Source organism: Ambystoma mexicanum, chromosome 7p, assembly GCF_040938575.1.
Source record: "Ambystoma mexicanum isolate Mex_15411 chromosome 7p, UKY_AmexF1_1, whole genome shotgun sequence".
NCBI lineage: Eukaryota > Metazoa > Chordata > Amphibia > Caudata > Ambystomatidae > Ambystoma > Ambystoma mexicanum.
The window spans coordinates 968406615-968428455 of NC_090939.1; the positions used below are offsets into that span (position 1 = coordinate 968406615).

Genomic DNA, 21841 nt, shown 5'->3' on the forward strand with positions numbered 1-21841 from the left:
TCAATACCGCTCCTTCTATGGCGTATTGTGACAATTTCTTCTGAACTAACTTATTAAATGGTGCTCCGTCATGCGTTGTATTCTGTGCTGTGACACTTGAGTAACTTGCTCTCGTCCAAATGTCATCAGCCCTTTCCCCAAGAATGGCTGCTAGGAGACCCTTAATGTCCCCTGTAGCTAGATTATTTACTCCTGTTATCTTTTCTAGCTCATAAATCCATCTTTTCTAGCTCATAAATTCATTTTCCCGCACCCGCAATTAAACTAGGGAGTTTACGCCTCAAACAATCCATGTCCACCTGGGGCCAAGGGATATGCTGCGGTTTGGCCCCTCCTTTGTCCAATAGGGGGAACTGCATAAATCCAAATTTGCAATCGGCCCCCATTGTCTGCCTATCCATAGTGGGAACAATGGTTCCTGATTGCCTTCTACCTGGTGATGACCTCAGTCTGTTTACATATGGTGGTGATTCCCCCCTCTCACTATGCGATCTTCCTTTAGGTCGCTCTGGGTAAGCCATGGGGTCTGGCATCCTATCTTTAGATTGGTCTAAATCCGACCATCTCACTTCCTTGTCTGTCTGCAGACATCCCTCAGGACCACATGCACTTTCTCTCTCCTCCTCACAGAAGGTTTCCCTGTCTTCATGTGACATATCTAGTCCCCGACTAGTATGGCTTTTACCTTTCTCATCCTTATTTAAAGTCAGCCTGTCTAAAGACAAGGCTCCATGCTCGAGACTAAACAGACTTCCTTCTTTGCCTCGTAACCAGGCAACTGTAGATCAATCTTCTTTTCCCCTGCTTCCTGATTCACCTTTTGCTCGCATCTCTTGATAAGCTTTATTGATCCTATCTCCGATGCTTCCTATCTCAGAATACTCATCTAGGTTTACCCTAGACGGTTCTGGTATTACTCCTTGCGACGGGAGAAACACCTTTATGTCGCCCCATGATATTACTGGACTCACTTCCATCAGCTCTTTCTGAATGTGATCAATGTTGCATGCCCTATGTCTCCTTTTACGCTCCATTTCTTCATCTAGTTCCCTTCGTTTCTTCGCTTCCCATCTAACGCTATCCTCTTCTTGGCTTTTCTCTTCCCTTCTTTTGTTTGCCCTATGCACCTCCTCGTCTCTTCGTCTTTGCATTCTTTTGTCTCTTAATTTCTGTTCATCTTCCTCTTCTCTCTTCTTTTCTAGCCTGTCTTATTCTTTGATTGCTCTCTGCCTATTGTAATACTTCCTGTGTTCCTCTGCCCTTTCCTCCCTTCTTAGCTATTCCCCCTGATATAATTGTTCTCGCCTTTGTCTATCCTGCCTTTTATGTCCTTTCTCTTTCAATCATTTCTCTCTTTCCCTGCTTTTCTATCTTGTGCGTCTTGATCTTCCCCTTGCCTTACTTCCTCGATACTCTTCCCATCAAGTTTGAGTAATATCTGTCCACCCATCCATTCGTTCTGTACGAGCGTAACCTCGTCAGCTTTATCCTTCTCTCCTTTCCATCTCTTGATCTCTCGTTCTATATCTAAGGATACGTTTGGGCGTTTGCTTTTCTCCTCTTTGTCTTGTAAGACCTTAAAGATCACCTCCTTTTGTTTAGTCCTTTCTGGACTCTCATCACTGCTATAAGCATGCGGTTCATGTATCGGATTACTTTATCCTGTCGCCACTTTTAGTTCTCTTAATGGATAAAATCCTTCATCTTTTCACTATCGCCATTCACTTCGAGCGTGGTAGGGGGAGGAGAAGGCTCAACACATTCCTCCCTACACTGATTAAGCATTGAATCCTCAGGAGGCGGATCTTCCCATTCCTCCTGGTTAATTTTCCAGAGCTCTAAACTAGGTAACGTCTTTTCCAATTTATTTCCTGTGTACGCAGCGTGGTAGTATGTGGTCATGTGTTGCAAAATCGCTTTTGACAGCGATCCCCCTTGCGGCCATGACATGAAAGTTTTATCAGCGGTACCTTTATCCCATTCCGCACTACACTGTTTGAGCTTGGGTGCGTGTTTTGGCAATTGCTTCCAAAGATTCATCAGTGGAGTAACATCCCCAATTATGAAGAGTCTCAATTGACTGTCGATACTTACCATTGATTCCAACAAAATACGTTTCAGAAAAACAAATAAATATGAGCGCGCACCAACAGTCACGGCTCAAAGCCTCTACTTCTCAATTTTACTCCACTCTACCTGTTCAATCAGCGCCGACAATGACTAAAAATAAAGAAATTTGTTTTTGATCTCTACTGAAAACAGCCTATCTTTGTCGCTCTTAGACACTTCACTTTTCTAATACATAAAATACACAAACAGACAAACTAATCGACCTCAACATATATCTCCTCAGCGATCTTTGCTGCTATTTCTTGCCCCTAAACTACCCCGATAGGAGTTTGAATCATTCTCTCTCACAAAGCATGTCTGAGCGCTAAGTACTCACTTAGGGTTTTGAAATGACTACTTCTAGAAGTTCCTTGAGCTTGCTCTATATGGACGTGCATCGTCTAGATGCTCTGTTACCTTATACTTTTAGCACAATCCCCATTCCCATATTTTTTGCCAGTTTCCTCAATCTACTCATCATTCGCCTTTCGGCTCCTGACACTCGGGATCGTCTCCCCCTCCAAACGGCCACCATCGCCTTGGGTCCACCCAGCACCTGTGGAAACCAGGAGGGATTTTGTGAAAGAGGGACCCGTCCCACCTGTATCAGTTGTCTTGCAAGAATTTCTATATCGACCGCACTCTACAGGAAGCCTCGCGATCCTCCATCTAAATGGCAGAGGACGTCTGATTTTTCCAAAATCTCTAAAAGCCTAATAATCGACCGATCTGAACCATCCTCTCTCTGCTACCAGGTGAACCGTGTGGGCCCTTTAAGACAAGGTAGCAGTATCTGAGATGGATGGGGATGCAGACCGAGCTCATACATAAATAATCAGACTGACTCCGGAAGTTTGTCAAAATCTCGGCTGTTTTAATAACATTTGTTAAAGCAGGGAGAACAACGGGCATCAACGGACTCTGCACAGCTCACTCAACGATTTCTCGAAAACATTTGATTAAAAACATAACTGTATACTAAAAATTAATGATAAGTGATGTCATACTATGTGGCAAAATAATCAAACCTATTAGGGGATGAGAGAAATCTTAAAGGGAACATATACGTATACTTTAAATGGGGTATGGGGTTGTGATTGGGTCTCTATAGTCAGGTGGACAACTAAGCCCACCCCAAGTGCTATTCATCTTCCGTGTTGGATTAATACACAATGTCCTATTGGCTTCTCAAACTATAGGGCTCTTTGATACGTGGCCCTCTTTAATTGGTTGCCACAGTTGTACCCTTCTGGAATAAATCACTTGCTAGTAGTATAGTTGGTTGGCACACATGTACCCTTCTGGAGTAATCCACTCGCTAGCAGCACGCAAGCTGGTATCCCAGGTGCTGGGAGGTTGGCCTGATCATGCCTCCCCACCCAATTAGCCCAATATCCATCATCACTCCTGCGGTCTGCCATTCAATTACTATGTTGGAACTTGGCCTTGTGTAGGCTCTCTGCGGCTGAGAATAAAAGGAGTTGTAGAGAAGGAGCTAAGTACCCCCACGTCAATCATCCTGCCCATATTACCTGTCTGTTGGAAACCAGAGTATAAGACATACAAGGAGCAGTTGAACAGACAAAGATCAGAGTATGGACTCTGTGTAGTACCAGTGAAAGTACCAATACCTTAGAGAATCTGGGAGGCAAGATACCCATTAAGAAAACCGTACCTGCATACAAGAAAATATGATTACCATTTGAATGAAATCCCTGAAGAAGCAGAGCAAATAAACGGCAAAGACGAATGGTGACATCACACAGAATCGAGCTGACGTCCACAGAAGAGATGCAGAGACCAGAGAATGCAGATATTCTATAATGAATCAATAAAGTATCAAGGATAAGACATCTTGGGATCAAGGTGTAGAAGCTTATGCCACAGAAACCGATGAAGATATCAAGCTAGTTTAAATGTGTACAGATGTAATTGCTACTCATCAAAGGGGCTGGGATATCCAGTTCACTTGGTTGCAGAGAGAGGATGGTTTATTAAAAAATCCATCGACATAAGTAAACTTTTGAGTCCCGGAAATATCGCACACCTTTGCCATTCGGCTGACAGGATGTGAAGCTCCCCATAGATAGTGGTTAGTGTAATTACCAAGACATTGCAAGGCCGGTGTGACGGGTCCCCTGGTTTGTACAAGATCCCCTCCAACATCTACAAGAAGCTGATCGGACAACCGTTTGAAGAGGCGGTAAAAAAGGCGTATGATCCCGAGAATCAGAAGAAGAACATGCGAATGGTGAGTAGAACCTGAGGAGAGTGGCAAATTGATGCATGCGTAGTAAATGAAGGGAAGTGATAAGGGAAAAAGAGAGTAACGGAGGGAGGCAGGATAAACATAACGTGAGGATAAGAGTGTTAAAATATTGAATAGATATTGACTTGAGTGTGGCCCAGCAATAAGAAATATCGCGAAAGAGGCCACGATACAGAGGATACGCCCCCTACCTAAGGTTTAAAGAACGTTAGAAGAAATCTTAATCTAGAGGCCCGTTGCAGATGACGTAGAAAACAGGTCTGTTTTAAGACAGACCTAAAGAGATTGATTTAAGTTCTGTGAGGAGCATTTTTTAGGGGGCAAGACAGATACCAGAGAAGGGCTGTAGAGACAAGTATATGTGACTCGTTGAGTATGTCTGTTTGTCCGTTTGTTTTATGTATTTATTTATTGATGATGACATCATAACTGAATAAGATTGATGATAAATAGAGAAGCGCAAAGTTGAAAAAGAAATTGATTGTTTTAAATTGCACTTGGTGGTTGTTTTTTTAGCAAGTTTAAAGTAAAAACTGTGACCAAAGGGACTGGAGCTTGCGACGGTTGGTGCTCGCTCATATTGGGCCTCATTACGACCCTGGCGCTAAGTGAAAAACGATGGCGGTAAATGGTTACCGCCATCGTTTTCCGCCAGGTCCGATCATGACCCGTGACCGTTAACTACGATGCCATTAGCGGCATCGTAGTTAACGCTGCCGCTAACTGCGCCAAGGGCGCACGCACGCGACCTCCCACACCGTACTTAGCGCCATGGCGGAAAGGTACGCAAATGCCGACCCAAGCGGACATGCACCTAACGCCATCACCCAGCCCGTTAAGTACCTTACCGCCATGGTGCTAATTACGCCATCGCGAACCAACCGTAAAGGGCCATGTAAAGTGAATGCAGCTGCCACAGGTGCACAGAAACAGCACAGGTGAAGGCAATACAGACTCAGGAAGTACAAAAAGAGCACACCCCACCCCTTCCCACACCCAGTCACACTCCACAATGATACCAATACGACTAGCAATGTTGGGGCTGGAGGACCTGATAGCAATGCAAGTGCTACAACAGCAACAACAACAACAGGCAGCACAGAGGAGACGCAGGAGGAGAAGGAGGGCAAGGCAGGCCCAGCAAGCCCCACCAGCACAGCCAGTGCCACCACGCAGGCAGCCCCCAGCCCCACGCATCAGAGCCAATCCATTCAACCTCACTGCTGAGCAGATCCACACCCTGTACCGTTTGGACCGGGACACCATCACCGCCATCGTAGACATGACACACAACGACATCGTCAGCATGATAGAAACTCCAACCACCATCCCACCCCGACTGAAGGTAGTGTCTGTACTCCACTTCCTGGCCACAGGCACCTACCAGCACACAGTGGGGCACTTGCATGGCATTTCACAACCATTATTCTCACGAACACTCATCCAAGTGCTCGATGCCCTCCTCAAGCACACAGACGACCACATCTCATTACCACGGACTGCCCAGGAGATTGCAAACACCAAAGTGGGTTTCCATGCACTAGTCGGCATACCTGGTTGCATTGGTGCCATCGACTGCACCCATGTGGAATTGGTGGTTCCACGTGCCATGGAGGTACCGTACCGCAACCGGAAACAGTTCCACTCAATCAACGTGCAAATGGTCTGTGACTCCAACAAGATCATCACACATTGTTGTGCCCGATTCCCCGGATCAACCCATGATTCTATGGTCCTGAGGAACTCCACAATACCACGCTACATGGAGCGACATGCAGGCCCAAGATCCTGGCTACTCGGTGAGTCCAATGTCATGACCATGGAAATGTGAAGTGGGTAGGTGAATGACGTACCGATCCATACTCCACCTGGCTGAAAGGGGGGGGAGAATGATGCATACTCCACCTGGCTGAAAGGGGGGGGAATGATGCATACTCCACCTGGCTGAAAGGGGGGGGGAATGATGCATACTCCACCTGGCTGAAAGGGGGGGGAATGATGCATACTCCACCTGGCTGAAAGGGGGGGGGGAATGATGCATACTCCACCTGGCTGTGAGTAGCAGAGAGAACGGAGACAGAGGATACCCTAAAGCAACCCATACTCCACCCAACACCAGTAAAGCCAATACCCAATGTATGCAGCCCTACCATGTGAATGAGGTTGTGTCCCAACCATGACACAACCATCTGCAAGTGCATTCCACCAAATCAGACCACGTTGTCAACAATGAAAAGCACCTACATGCACCATCAACCGATAGGCCTGTCCCCCATAACTGCCCACGAAGGAGGCACATGAAGGACAGAAACATCAACACACCATTACACAGACAGCAGGGCCCCCAAAATGTCCCTGTCTACATCAGCATTGCTCACTGGGGTCATGATGAGGCCCACAGCAATGTTGCAATGATGTGCGCATTGCCATCACAGGACATGTGCCAGGCCAACTAACCAAACGGCATGAACAGACACAGTGGATGGGCACTCACAATGCACTCAACCCCTCTGCATACATTGGGTGATGGCATGCAAAACAGGCCATGGGAGCCATGAGCATATACTGGTTGCATTGTGTGAATTAATTAGTGCATGTAGAAGTGAGCCAAAGTAACAGTTGGATGCAAGCCATGGTGGCACATCATGTTCTTGATCAGACGTCATGACTGACACATACATTCTCGCCTACATACAGGTGATGCAGGCTATCCCCTGTTGAGGTGGCTCCTTACACCAGTCCGGAACCCGCAGAACCAGCACCAGGAGGACTTCAACCGTGCACATACACATACCCGTGTGGTCATAGAGCAGACATTCGGCCTATTGAAGGCACGGTTCCGATGCCTCAGCAGGTCTGGTGGAGCACTCCTGTACCGCCATGAGAAGGTGGCAAAGATTGTCATGGCATGTGTCATGCTACACAATATGTGCGTCAGACGGAATGTGCCCCTTCCCCCTGACGCAGAACTGCAACCACCTGACAATAAGGATGAGGAGGGTGCAGATGGGGCGGCACCCCATGGAGGAGGCGATGCACAGGAGGGGCGTGCAATGCGCCAAACTATCATCGCCCACTGCTTCTAGCACACACGGCTGGTGTGTATCAAATGGAGACTGCACTTGGGGCACTGTGTGTCTCTGGGACATGCACACTGTGGACTATACACCAATAAAGCACACATATGCAATGAAAATGTCCACACATTTAATTTCGGAAAAGCAAAAAGTGTATTTCAATCATAAAACGTCGTGACACACCCCCTCCCCCCCTGCACACCCCAACACACCCTCTCCCACCTCCCCCCTCCCCCCTGCACACCCCAACACACCCCATGTAAGTGTCAAGAGATGCCTGTGACAGTGGCCACAGGCTGTTACAAGCCCCCTCTCCCGGCCCCCGGGGCACCCCTGGCTGTGGAGCGCAGGTTATGTCAGGAACGTCGGACGGGGCTGCTCTGTGCAGAACTGGCAGCGGAGGATGTCCCTGCCTGCCCCCGTGCATGCACGTCCTGTAGGGTGTGGGTGAGCTCAGTGAGCGCACGACGCAACCCGGCAAGTTCACCACAAATGTCCCTAGACATGGCCTGCATGGCATCCCTCAGGGTGGCAGTGCTCTGCGCTACTTTGGCCCTTAGGGTCTCTGTGGCCTGTTCAATGGTTGCCCTAGCCCCCACACATTCCGCGGCATGCTCAGTCAGCATCGTGGACAGTTGTTGCTGCCGTTCTATGATGTCCTCGAGGGACTGCTGCCCCTGCTGGGCCATGCCCAGTGCTGGTGGTGTGATGGGGGGGCTGCTCCCCTCCTGTGGACTGAGGACTGGGCATGGGGTAGAAGGCCACTCCTCTTCCTCTGTGTGCCCCTGTGTGTGATCCTCATGGGGGCTGGCGTTTGACAAACAGGGGGAATGTAGAAGGTCAGTGGGGCTTCTGACTTCGTGCTCCTCAATGTCAGAGTCTGAACAAGCAGCAATTGCAGCTGTTTCACCCATGTTGCTGCTGGCCGCAGACCCGGTGCTTTCTGTGGCAGGCAATGTTGGTACAGGTGGAGCTGCTGCTGCTGGCCTGCTGCCTACAGGGGTGCTTGCCGGTGGGCCGTCCGGTTTGCTTGCAGTGGATTCTGCTTGTTGTGGGGTCTGCCTCACTGCAGCTGAGGTTGAGGGTGCGGGGATGGTATTATTGGCCTTCTTGGCTCTCTTCGTCGCAGGGGTGTCCTGGTCCTCGGGGTGTGAATCTGTGCCTGTGGTGGAGCAAAGGAGGGAGGGCGTTATTGATGGGTCTGCGGACTTTGGAATGACAATGATTGACATGATTCTGGTCAGTAAATGAGGCAGATTTCAGGCAGGGCCATGCAGGTTGTCTCTTTTTTGTGTGGAATGTGGATGCAGGTATGTGGGTGCCAGCAGACTATACAGGGTGGTGCTCGCATGTGGCTATGGGCAGTGTGGAGCTAATGTGTTGCATTTACATTCTAGGGCAACCTTGTGCTACACATGAATGGACTGCAGTGACTATGGCATGTCTTGTTTGAGGCACCTACCTTCATTGCCTGATGTCGGAACTCCCCTTTCCATTCCTCCGATGCCTTCAATGCCTTCCATGCCAATTGTGGTTGCACAAATCTCCTCCCACGGTTGGAGTTTTAGTGGGGATTCCGAACCTCCACCGGTACCCAGGGCAAGGTTGCGGTTCGCAGAGATGACGGCTCTGACCCGTATGCGAAGGTCATCCCAGCGCTTCCTGCACTACTCTGGGGCGCGGGGTACGGTCCCCACCACGCTGACGCGCTTGGCCACCAGGGCCCAGATGGCCTTCTTTTTTGCTATCGCTGGCCTGGTCATTTCCGGCGAGAAAACGACAGCTGCGTTGTCTTGCAGGGTCTCCGAAAGCAAGCAGAGTTCCTCCCGGCTAAATCTTTCCTGGCGCTGGCGGTCACATGCCTTCTTAACAACTTTAGGCATTTTTGGATGGTTGGATGGGTGGGTGATTGGTTGGGACAGGTGTCAGGGTTGGATCTGGTGTTGTTCGGAAGGATGGCAATGGATTGTGTTTTTAAAGATGGCCGACGTGCTGTTTCCCGTTCCGCCGCGATGATGCTATTTCCGTTTCTGCTTTTTACGGTGACCGCTAATTGCGGCCACCGCTAATTACGGTGGCCGCTAATTACGGTGGCCACTACTTACGGTGGCGGAGGTGCACCTTGCTCGCCCTACGATGCCGGTAGGGGCCTTTTCCGCCATGGCGTTAATTACATTACCGCCATGACGTAATGCTCGTGCGCGATGGGTCGTAATGTGGCGCTCTTTACGCCATCGGCCCACGGCGTAAATGCTCATTACACCATGGCGGTAATGTCGTCAGATTACCGCCTGGGTCGTAATGAGGCCCATTGTGTTGTCTTCTTGACACATATTTTTAGTCTGTGATAAAAGCAAACGAGTGATTAACAGATTAAAAGAGACAAATCGAGAATGGAGGATGTTACTCCACTTGTGCACCTCTGCAAGCAGTTGCTGAAACATGCACCTAAACTTAGACAGTATAGTGCAGAATAGGTTAAAGGAACTGCAGATAAAATGTTTATGCCATGGCCACAAGGACGGTCACTATCGAAGGTAGTCCTGCAGCATATAACAACATATTTGCATGCAGCATATACTGGGAAGAAGCTAGACAAGGGACTAGCGAGTTCAGAGCTTTGGAAAATGTACCAGGAGGAGCGAGAGGAGCCGCCTCCTATAGATTGGATACTTAATATATGCAAAGAGGGGGGTGAAGAGCCCTCTGCTCCACCCGCCTCATCTGAAATAAAAGACAAGAATAAGAAAGTTGATGGGTTATACACACTGAGGGAACTTAAAGAAGCAGCACGGTATAGCAACCCGGTTTATGAGTGACCTACACAAAGTAGTGATGAGGTCCCAGAGAAAAATATTGAGAAAGATATAGGGCTTCATTACAAATCGCCCAGTATGGAAACAACGGTGGCGGTAAACCAGCCGCCACCGTTGTTTCCATGCTGGGCGTTCACAACTCCTGCAGGCGGGAGGTGATGTTCCCGCCAGGTCTGACCTGGCGGGTTTAACACCGCCCGCCTGCAGGTGGACGAGGAAACACCGGCAGCATTACGAGATGCTGCCAGTGTTTCCATGATCCCCATTCCCATTGAGTCCGGTAGGACTCAATGGGAATGGGGATTAACACCATTCCGCCTCTGTGATTCCCGGAAAACCGGGGTTGTAATGCCCCGGTAATTCCGGGAAACACGGAGGCGGAATGGTAATACGAGTCTGGCGGTAACCAGGCAGTTTTACCGCCTCGGTTACCGCCAGACTCGTAATGAGGCCCAAAATCCCGAAAGTCCTGAGAGACAAGGTGAGACGCGATAAGGAAAGAAGCGATCAAGCAAGCACATCTCTAGACATAGGAAGAGAAGTAAAGTGATGCAAAGGAGAAAGAGATAAAACTGATGAGATAGCGCTCTTACAGAACGAATGGATGGGTGGTCAGATTTTGCTTAAACTCAATGGTAAAGGCATCGAGGACGTAAGACAAGGAGAAGATGAAGACGAGCAAGATAAAATAGACAAAGAAAGGGAGGAGCGATTGAAAGACGAAGTGGCGAAAAGGAAATATAGACAGAGACGAGAGCAGTTATATCAAGATGAGCAAGTGAAAAAACAAGAGAGAGCAGAGCAGGAGAGGAAAGGAAATGTGACAATAGACAAAGAACAATTAATGAGCCGGAAAGACTAGAAAGAAAAAGAATAGAGGAGGAAGAGCAAAAGTTAAGAGAAAAAAGAATACAGAGACAACGGGATGAGGAGATACGAAGGGCAAACGGGAGAAGGGATGTGAAGAAAAAAGAGGAAGACAGAGTGAGTGAGCAAGCAAGAAAGCGAAGAGAATTTGACGATGATATGGAACGCAAAAGAAGGCAAAGAACACGCAATTTTGATTGCCTGGAAAAGGAAGTAAGGAATCCTAATCCAGAAGTATCATGGGAGGATATAGAGGAATTCTTTCCAGAATACGAGTCATTATCAGGCCCGTCTAGAGCAAATCTAGAAGACGAGTTTGACTCGAGAAGCATTGGGGCAGCAATCGATAAAGTATACCATGAAATGAGAGCTCAGAAAGAACTAAAGGGGAAAGGAAAAAATGATCGATTTGAGAGTACTCAGTTGTTCGACACGGAGGAAGCCTCATGTAGTACGAAGCATAAAGAGCTGTCTTTAGATGGACTGACACTAAATAGAGATGAAGAAGAGAGAAGTTTCACGAGTTGGGCACAGGAAATGACAGACAAAGACAGAGACACCTTCTGTGGGGAAGAGAGAGGTGATGCATGCGGTCCTGAGGGATGCTTTCCAATGGACAAGGAAGTAAGATGGTTAGATTTAAACGCACCTATGCCTAGGGCGTCAGAACCATTGATGCAGTCAGACCGACCTAAAGGGCAACTCTCTGGTGAGAGGGGAGAGTCGCCGCCATATATAAGCAGATTAAGATCATTGCCAGGTAGAAGGCGATGTGGGAATATAGTCCCTGGGGTGGACAGACAAATGATGAGAGATGAGAATGAGTTTGGGGCTTCGCAGTTTCCCTTATTGGAAAAAGGAGGGGCCAGACCACAGTATATACCATGGCCCCAGATGGACAAGGATAATTTAAGGTGCAAACTCCTGAGTTTAACTTCTGCCCCTGGGAAGTGGATACAGGAGTTAGAAAAAATGACAGGAGGAATTACATTAGCTATAGGGGATATTAAGGGTCTCCTGATTGTCATACTTGTTGAGAGAACTGATGACGTTTGGTCGAGGGCAGGATATGCTGGTGTAACTACAGTTAACACTGCTCATGAAGGAGCACTGTTCAATAACTGTAGAGCGGCAGTATGGAAAGCGCTTAGAGTATTGTATCCAGATACGTCCGATATGGAATCTATAATGATGAAAAAGATGCAGGATGGAGATGATCCGCTCGTTTACATTCAACATTTTCAGGAGGCGTGGGCCTTGGAGACACGCGAAGCCTGGGGAAAATCTATACAGGTATTTTATTATTATGCCAAGGGCTGCCAGAACCAGTATAAAAGCATCTCAAGAAGTTAGTGGGTATGGAACCAAAACCGTGGTCAGAGATTCAACTGACCATTGCGCATTACTGCAGACTCCTGCAAGAAAAGAATCGCAAGAAAGATGATGTTAGGAAAGGCAAAGAGGCAAAGCTAGTGCAGAAGAAATTGTCCAAGTATGCCATTGAAGGGGCAATGTTGACTAGTGTAGACAGATCGAATTCACAGCAAACAGTGAACATGCCGCAGGTGAATAATCAAAGGCAGTTCGATCAAAGCAATAGTGGATTTGCTCCAGGGGGAAGAGGATTTCGAGGACGAGGTTGGCAAGGTAATCAAGGGAATTGGCAGAATAACCAGGGAAGCTTTCAGAATAACCAAGGTGGGTTTCAGAATATGCAGAATGGTAATCAGAATATGCAAAATGGGCAGGATGGGAGACCTCTGCCTATATGTTGGACTTGTGGAATGACAGGGCATTTTGCTTGCATGTGTAAAAGTCAAGGGTTAGCGCAAAATGGTCAATTTTCTAGAGGGGGGAGGTCAAATCCGCCTGCATATTCGCAGCAAAATGGAGATGGATTTGCTCAGAATCAAATGATGCAGCAGCAAGCGCCGAGAGTGCAGCAAGGCTTGCAAGTTAATCCAGTAGCAGTTAAGCAGTTAATCCGCCACAAGGGCAGTCGCAGCAGTCACCTATGCAGTTTCAGCAAAACACAAGCAAAGGACAGATAATAACTCCTAGAGCAGGGGGTGTCACTTTCGATGGAGGGAATCCTTTTACGAGTAATTGAATGAGACTGTACCCACAATAGGACAGCTCACTGGGAGACCTGATGTGTTCAATACTATCCGTGATGCCGAATCCTCGTGAGGAAGTGAGGGTAGACATCAGTATAGTAGGCAAACGTTTTTCGTTTTTAGTAGACACAGGTGCAACATGCTCATGCATACGAGAGGGAATGTTTTCCATGTCTGCCAATGCCATGAATACTGAGGGGTTCAGAGGAGCTACAAGCAGAGTTCCTTTCACTGAAGAATTACCAGTCTCTATAGGAGAGTGTGACATGACAGTGCCATTGCTATATTCCAGGCAAACACATGTTAATATATTGGGACAAGATTTAATGACAAAGTTGAATATGACAATTTCATTTACTGATGAAGGCATAGTGTGTTCAAATCCAGGAATGCATAATTTGAATTTGTGTGAAATGATTATGGCTTTTGCAGGACAAATAGCTGTGAGAGCAATATCGTTATAACCAGAGGCTTTTCATTATGGAGTATGCATTTTGTTGTCATGGCTACCAGGCCTGGTAGGCAGAGCAATGAGAACACCTGATGAATTTCTGTTTAGACCAAGAATACCTATGCTTGAAGAGGAGGAACAAGTCTTTCCCTTAAAGCTACAAACAGCCATAGTGCGATGAGAAATGGCTTTGCTTGATGGAAATAATGATGAAGGCAGACAATGGTGTGCAGTAATTGCCATCAGGGAGGGTTACAGATTGACTGACCTCACTGATGAAGATCTGTTTGGAGATCATCCATCTGATGACTAAGTAGTATATAACATAGACATCGCTTACTGGGTAAGAGCAATTAAAAGAGAAGTTCCTCAGAAGATGATGATAGCACAAAAGCGTCCTGAGTATTTCGATGAAGACGTGGCGAAAGTGCCAGATTCATTATGGACCACCGGCCCCTATGACGTAGGCCTACTGAAGGGGGTTGGAGAAGTGAATATCAAATTGAAACCAGGAGCAATTTTACCTGAAGCATGACAGTATCCCATGTCTCAAGAGGCAGACAAAGGTATTTTTAAGACAATTTATGCAATGATGGACATGGGCATTTTACTGACGTCAGAGCCACCATGTAATACTGCAGTGTACCCTATCAAAAAATCAAAGGGACGGTTGGGGCGTTTAATTCAAGATCTTAGCCCGATAAACCAGATTGTAGAGACAGATTTCCCTCTAGTTCCTAACCCGGCTACAATCCTATGTAATATACCTGTTGAAGCACGATATTTCACGGCGATTGACCTAAAAATGTGTTTTTCTCAATCCCATTGCACAAAGACTCGCAGGAGTCATTTACCTTTAGACAAACACGTCTGAAAAGTACTTGTTTACCATAAGGGTATTGTGAGTCTCCATCGATTTTCAATAGAGTCCTGCAGATGGACTTAAAGGAATGGTTCGGTCAAATTTTTTTATTGCCCCTACGGGTCGGCCATGTGTTTTTAAGCCTAAGTCGCTCGATTTTAGAAAAATTTCCTATGGACCTTACCCGAGTTTAAACGCACGCGAAAACAGGCATCAGGGCGCTGCCATTTTGTGATAATCCTTTCAGTTGCCCCATCGCCCTGGCTGACCTGCTTTTGCGGCACTAAATCATATCCCCCGCCCCTGAGCCTGTCATCAGCAGACGCGTACCGCTCATTTTACAACACCAAAGCACGTCTCGTGTCAACATTCGCTGCGCTTCAGCTAATGACGTGTCGCCATGGAAATGGCAGGACGCCTCTTTCCTCAATAAGTATAAACAGACCGTTTCACAACACACAGCAGCATATTTTAGATTCCATTCCTCTCTCTGTGTTACTTTGAGTATTCTGTGACTCGTTTCTGTGCTCTGGTCAGCTACCTTTGTTGCTTGTAGCCCGTGTGAACAGATACCAGTACCACCGCTATAAATTATTTTAGTTTGTTTAACACACAATGGCTACAATAATGCCCTACCTGTACCAGCCCGAGTATACCGAGGAGGAACTACTGGAAAGGGAAACACGCGAAAACGATGGGTCTTCAGACAGCAGTTGGGAGGACGATTCAACAGCTGAAGAGCCTGGACCTAGTCGCATGGACGGTGTTTCCACCTGGTGCACATGCAATCGGTGCGAGCTAATGCCAACCGAGGACGAGAACTGCTGCTGCTGTGAAAACTCGAGATGCGTGGCCTACATTTCGGAAGGCGAGCCACGACCGCAATGCATCACCGAGCTGCCAGACTTCAGGGCAGCCTGCCTCACACGGTCCGTGTTGAGGATAATGATGGTGCTTATGCACGAACTTCGCGCAACTGTTCGTCCTCGTAATCCGAGTAACGAGTAAGTATACTCTGCTTGTCATGCCACTCCTATTTCATGGTCTTCTACTATATCCAAAATTACATATACATATCATTGTAACGCATGAAAGTCGTTCAATAGTGTGCAGTGTCTAGATAGCATTTGTCCGAGCAGAATGCCATTAGTTACAAGAATTGTCATTGACAACAAACGTTTATTAAACTTATCTTGGTCATTTAAAAACAGTTTGTTTCATTCCTTTTCACAGGTGGTACAGGCTGGTGGCCTATCGTTCCTTTACATGGTGGCATCACAGGAGGCTTGGACACCGCGTTCGAAGAGTGATACCCGCCTGTGCCGTTCATGCCATAAGAGAAACGTTCCCGAGTGACAGCGGTCAGTACAGGGGTTTTTCTCTCGCTGTGCTGCAACCTGACCTGTACAATGTTTAAAGTCTTGTATTTTTGTGCCATCAAAATAAGATACAAAATAAAACACCTCATATATTTTAACAACGGTTGTTTCGATTTTTTAAATGAATCAAGTGTGTCTCCATTCAAGGATGAACGTCAGACATCTGTGCTCGGAATGGGTGAAGGTCAGATCGCTGTGAAGCAGGGTGGTCACTATCTAAGCTAACATAATATATTCTCAATAATGCATGCACTAAATAACAAGTCAAAGTCTTTCAGTCGGTTATGTCTCTATAAAAGTCACACATATATCTATACTATCAATTAACATTGGATTATACAGGCCTTAGGTTAACGGTCTTGACCACTATAATACACTGTTTGAAGTGTGGGTCTGTGCTCACAAGAATCTCCGGTATGTGGCATTTGTTATTGACAGGCAACGATATACTGCAGTAGGGGTCTAATGTTAGTTGGGGATCTGCTAGGTGGGCATCATGGCGTGGTCAGTGGTCTGGCACATGAAGAGAATACCTTGCAGGGACACAGGGTCAGAATGGCAGTAAGTTTCCACTGGCAAGGGTGCGTGGGCAAGGACACGTTTGTGGAGATGAACGAGCTATGTGCTTAGTTCAGGCTGGTTCACATGCAGGACCGTGATCTCAGAGGAAGAGTGATGTGCTACATTTATTAGCAGTTGCAAATACCTCTGGAGTTTTCCAGTCAGAGTGGGAACGAGGGTGTGGGCCATGTGCTCTGCGCGCTGTACTATCGCAGTGAGGCCTGGTCACCAAGATGGAGTGGAAAGGGGGTACAAAAATGGATGCCCCGTGTCCTGCTCAGTGGTCCCATCTACGCGAATGTCATCCAAAGTTAACATCACACAAGGGCAATGGGCAAACCCATTACTGGAGGCACTTGGTACGAGTTTCTACTGAGAAGTAAAGGATGAGAGGGGCCTGATGGCCTCTCTCTCCCACACACTTGCCTGCACGCCCCATGCCCATCCAACCCACCCCCCTCTATCAAAGGCGGTTTGCACCCGGGGATGAGCGCTGGCATGGGGGGCTGTCACGGGCACAAACGGCTAAGGTGCCAAACAGCATGTACACTTCAAAAGGTATCCCACGCCCAGGGGCCATCGCTCACATGGCCTCCTCAGACCCCGTGTCTCCAGGCAGGCCTCCCCTGAGGCAGGCCGCCCCCCTGAAATCCACATAATACCACGACATACACACGCCATTCATTCACAAACCCACCCCTGTTTCTAATACTTTATAAACCACATGTCTCATGAGAACATCTTTGTGCTTTGCAAGTCAACTCCTGAACCTTCTACCTGAGAAGCACTGGGATCTCTGCTAATCTGCTCGTCGTCGTGCTATCTGTGACCGCTTCGAGCAAACTCGTCAGTGTGCTACCTGTGGCCATCTACCTGTTCTCCTGCAACATACTGCTCGGCCTGCTGAATCCAACTGTTTGTTGGTCAAGGTAAGGCCATGTATCCTAGTCATATTTCGGTCATTTTTACATTTCTATCTATTTGCGATTACAGTACCCAACAGATCTGTGGTCATTGGTCTCATTGCTATGGACTTGAGTTTCAATTGTTATGTTATCAATAGATCTATTTATTTTCATCTGTGTCAATTGTCATCGAATTGCATCCTTCAGGGCTCCAGTCTATAATGTAAGCATGTTTCCTTTTCGTGCAAGACAGAACATCCAAGGGACGAGTCACATGTTCAGAGTTTAGTCACATAATTTAAAAATTGTCTGTAACTTATGCAAATACTAAGCCGCACATGATGAACTGGTATAGTTCCGGCAACCAAAACAAACCTTGCATTGAGTATGGTATGGTTCATTTACTTTTTTATGACATTTTTATTCATCAAGGTTTTATAATAATCTTGATATTTACTTTTCAGAATTTTCAACAATGCCTGCCTTTTCGATTAGCGGTTGCCCTTCGAAGACCCATGCTAAATCTGAAGGCACTACAATGCATGTATTCCCGAAAACTGTTGATCGAATAAGAGAATGGGTCAGACATTGCGAATATCCACTGGATGAGCTGGAAAGTAGAGTCCAACAAGTCTTTGAGGACAAGAGGGGTGATCGATACCGCATCTGCAGCCGGCACTTTCCCTCGAACATGTACACCACATCTTGGGTAACAAAGAAGAATAAACGGCGATTGACACGAAAATTGCTCGCAAATGCTATTCCCACTCTATTTGTCCACATTCCGCCACTGGTGAGTCAAGTGTCAGTTTTTAGCTTTAGGCCTTGCGGTAGTGTGTAGGTAGCCAAATGGATTCAATGATATTTTAGGTATTGTTTCCAATTTGTAATACTTTCGACATTGATATGAGTGTATAGCTTTTTGAATAATGACATTTATCAATATATTACTTTTAGATTTCATAACCCACAAACGAAATCTATATATGGGCACAGGGAACTGTGCTATATTGCGCACTACTCAAGTATTCTGTCTCCTTACATGGCAATTTTAAATATTGGCATTTCATTATCAAACAATAATTTACCTTTACAACTTCTTGACTATCCCTTGAATCTGAAGCAAGAACATTCTACTTCCGTGACGTGCTCGCAGTTATCAACCACTTCTAGCACTTATCAGGTAATCATACTTGGCTATTCCGCTACAGACTTGTTTTATGCATGTCAAGTAATAGTTTTTATGTATCGTGTGATTATTTTACCAATTGTTTGGTTAGTGCTTTCCAATTGATATACACCTTAGTTGTCATCCCCTGGTGTTTGTTTTCAGTTATAATTAGTGTTATCCATACTAATGCAAGTACTGTCTTTCAGGGAGATGCTGAAGCGTCCACCACATTGACAACAGCCCTAGATGTTCTTCAGCAGCACGAGGTATGGATACTGACAGCTCAACCGACCGTGATCGACCGTCCACCACATTGACAACAGCCCTAGATGTTCTTCAGCAGCACGAGGTATGGATACTGACAGCTCAATCGACCGTGATCATCAGGACTGGAACACTTGTTGTTTGATTGTTCTACACCATATTTCATTTGTGGTTAGCCATTGATATGTACCTGTGCGGTCGACCCCAAGCGTGTGTTGTGTTTTCAATATTGTAATCCTTACTAATGCAAATACTATGTTTCAGGCAGTTGTTGAATCGTCAACCCACGCACTTGATGCGGAGCCTGACATTCAAGTAATTCCAGGGGAAGAGGGACCATGCGGATAAGAATTGGCGCAACAGCTTTCGGAAGTGCGCACCACATTGACAACAGCCCTAGATATTCTTCAGCAGCACGAGGTATGGATACTGACAGCTCCATCGAGCGTGATCATATAACGTGATTCCATTTGCTATACTTTCTTCCCTATTAACGCAAGTACTGTGTTTCAGGGAGACGATGGAGCTTCCACTACAATCACAAGATCCCATTTAGATGATGCAGATGTAAAGAAATCGGAGAAATAAGTCGATTAAATCTGATCATATTTAAATATTCCTTGATTCTTTTAGATAATGCAACATTTGTGTTTATCTCTTTATATGTACCTGTGCCATCGACCCCAAGTGTGTGTTATGTTTACAATATTGAAAACCATACTAACGCAAGTACTGTGTTTCAGGGAGTTGCTGATGCCTCCTCTTCAATACAATCATTCGTGGCAGTCCATGCAGAGCCAGAGGTATGGATACTGACAGCTCCATCGAACTAGGTCATCAGAGCTCGAATACTTGTTTGATTGTTCCACACAATGTGTAAATCGTGTTTGGCTATTGAGATGTACATGTGTGTTCGTCCTCACGTGTGTTTTATGCTAACAATATTTTGATACACAGTAATGAAAATACTATGTTTCAGGGAGTCAATGGAGCCTCATTCGGTGCTGTCTATGTGGATACAGAAAATATAGTTGTTGCAGCGCAAGAGGAAGGGGAGACATGCAGATACGAATCGGAGCAACAGCGTGCAGATGTTGAAGGTCGAGTCAAAAAAGTTGCAAAGAAAAGAAACAAAAATAAGGTTAGTTACAAACAGTTCATAACTTTAGAAATTTGTTTGTGCTGGGTACTATTTTATGTTTTTTTCCAGTCAATTGTACTATACTTTATCTTGTGTTTAAACTGAACATCCCTTTTCCAATCTGTCCTCTAGTTACCCATGGGTCTACGAACTATAGATACACAGATAGTGAAGCGAATGAGAGATGTTGCTTGCCAGACCATTTACACTATGGAGGCTATGGAGGAACTATTAATTCAGACGCGGCGTGTTGAGTCTCGGGATGCTCATGTCCAATGGACAGAAAATGAAATGAATGTGTCCAGAGAATCCGGCAAAGTTGTATTGGACCTTTGCTACAGTACGACCGCACCACCGCAACAACATGATACTGGATGTATTGAAGATAGCTCTGAAGTAGTCGCAGATCAATTCACACAATCTACACCCGCCAAAAAATTGCCACCAAAAAAGCTGTCGACATTGTTGTGTTCTCCCATCAATGTTGAAGTAGCAGATGTTGAAATGACAGAGAATGAACCAGCAGCAGCATTCACCGATGCATCAGAACTTGATAGTAGCGATATTTCTTTCAAATGTGGTGATATGTCCTCAACGTCACAGGCCGAAACAACTTTGACGCAGGATGACAGTCTAATTAAAGAGGGCAAATACATAGTATTCAACAGTTGTTTGATGGATATTATAAGTATGCTGAAATGTGGGCATTCCGTCAGAGGGAAAGTATGTGGGAAGCCATTGATTCATGTGACTCGTCAGAAACAAGGCAGTAATGTCACAATACATGCCGCCTGTACATTACATCATACGTTTTCATGGTCTGCAGAACCGATGCTGGGGAAACTGCCAGCAGGCAATCTACTGAGTGCAGCTGCATTACTTTTTAGCGGCTCCAGTTTTATAAAGTTAGAGTCTTTCTTTCAGTTTGTGGGACTCCATTTTATTTCAGAAACGCAGTACTACACATACCAACGTGATTTTCAGTTTCCGGCCATTAGTGATGCTTGGAAAACTGAACAATTGTCTCTAGCAAGTACATTCGAAGGCGAACGATTCAGGCTAGCCGGCGATGGACAGTGCGACAGCCCTGGATTTTCTGCCAAGTACTGCACCTACCACTTTCAGGACATGGATAGTAAGAAGATTGTGAGTTCGGTGGTCGTGCAGGTAACACAATGTACATCCTCAGTGGCCATGGAGAAACTAGGATTTATAAAATCAGTGGAATATAGGCAATCGAGGGGAATGCACATCGACCTCATAGCCACTGACAGACACGTTTCAATTGCCAAGACAATGAGAGAGCAGTTCCCACATATTAAACATCAATTTGACGTATGGCATCTTGCTAAATCAATCAATAAGAAAATCCCGGCTGCAGGGGGAAAAAAAAGGTTTGGAAAGTATTTCAGAGTGGTCCCAGTCTATCAGCAATCATCTTTGGTGGAGCTCCAAAATTTGTGAAGGGTCAGTGGAAATACTACTTGAAAAATGCCAGTCACTGATGCACCACTGTACCAACGTGCACCGCTGGTCAGAAAACCTACATTTCCACCAATGTGAACATGGCCCTTTGTCCCCAGTGGAGGCACGGAAGAAGAAGTGGTTGAATCCATCTTCACCGACACACAAAGCCATTGAGAAGATTGTTTTCGATAAAACTCTATCAAGAGATTTGAGGGGACTGACAGAATTCTGTCACACAGGAGATTTGGAGGTGTTCCACAATATGTGCCTAAAGTACAGGCCAAAGCGCTTGCATTTCAGCATACATGGCATGAGACATAGGACTCTACTAGCGGTCTTGGCCCATAACAGGAATCTAGGCCGTGAACAATCTAGGACTAAGGGT

General features: G+C 46.2%; 1 protein-coding gene across 1 annotated transcript in view; it reads right to left on the reverse strand.

Annotated features, from left to right (window-relative positions):
* GUCA1C (guanylate cyclase activator 1C) overlaps positions 1 to 21841 on the reverse strand; it is a 1146160-nt gene that overhangs the window by 318127 nt on the left and 806192 nt on the right. The gene's annotated exons all lie outside the window — the stretch shown is intronic.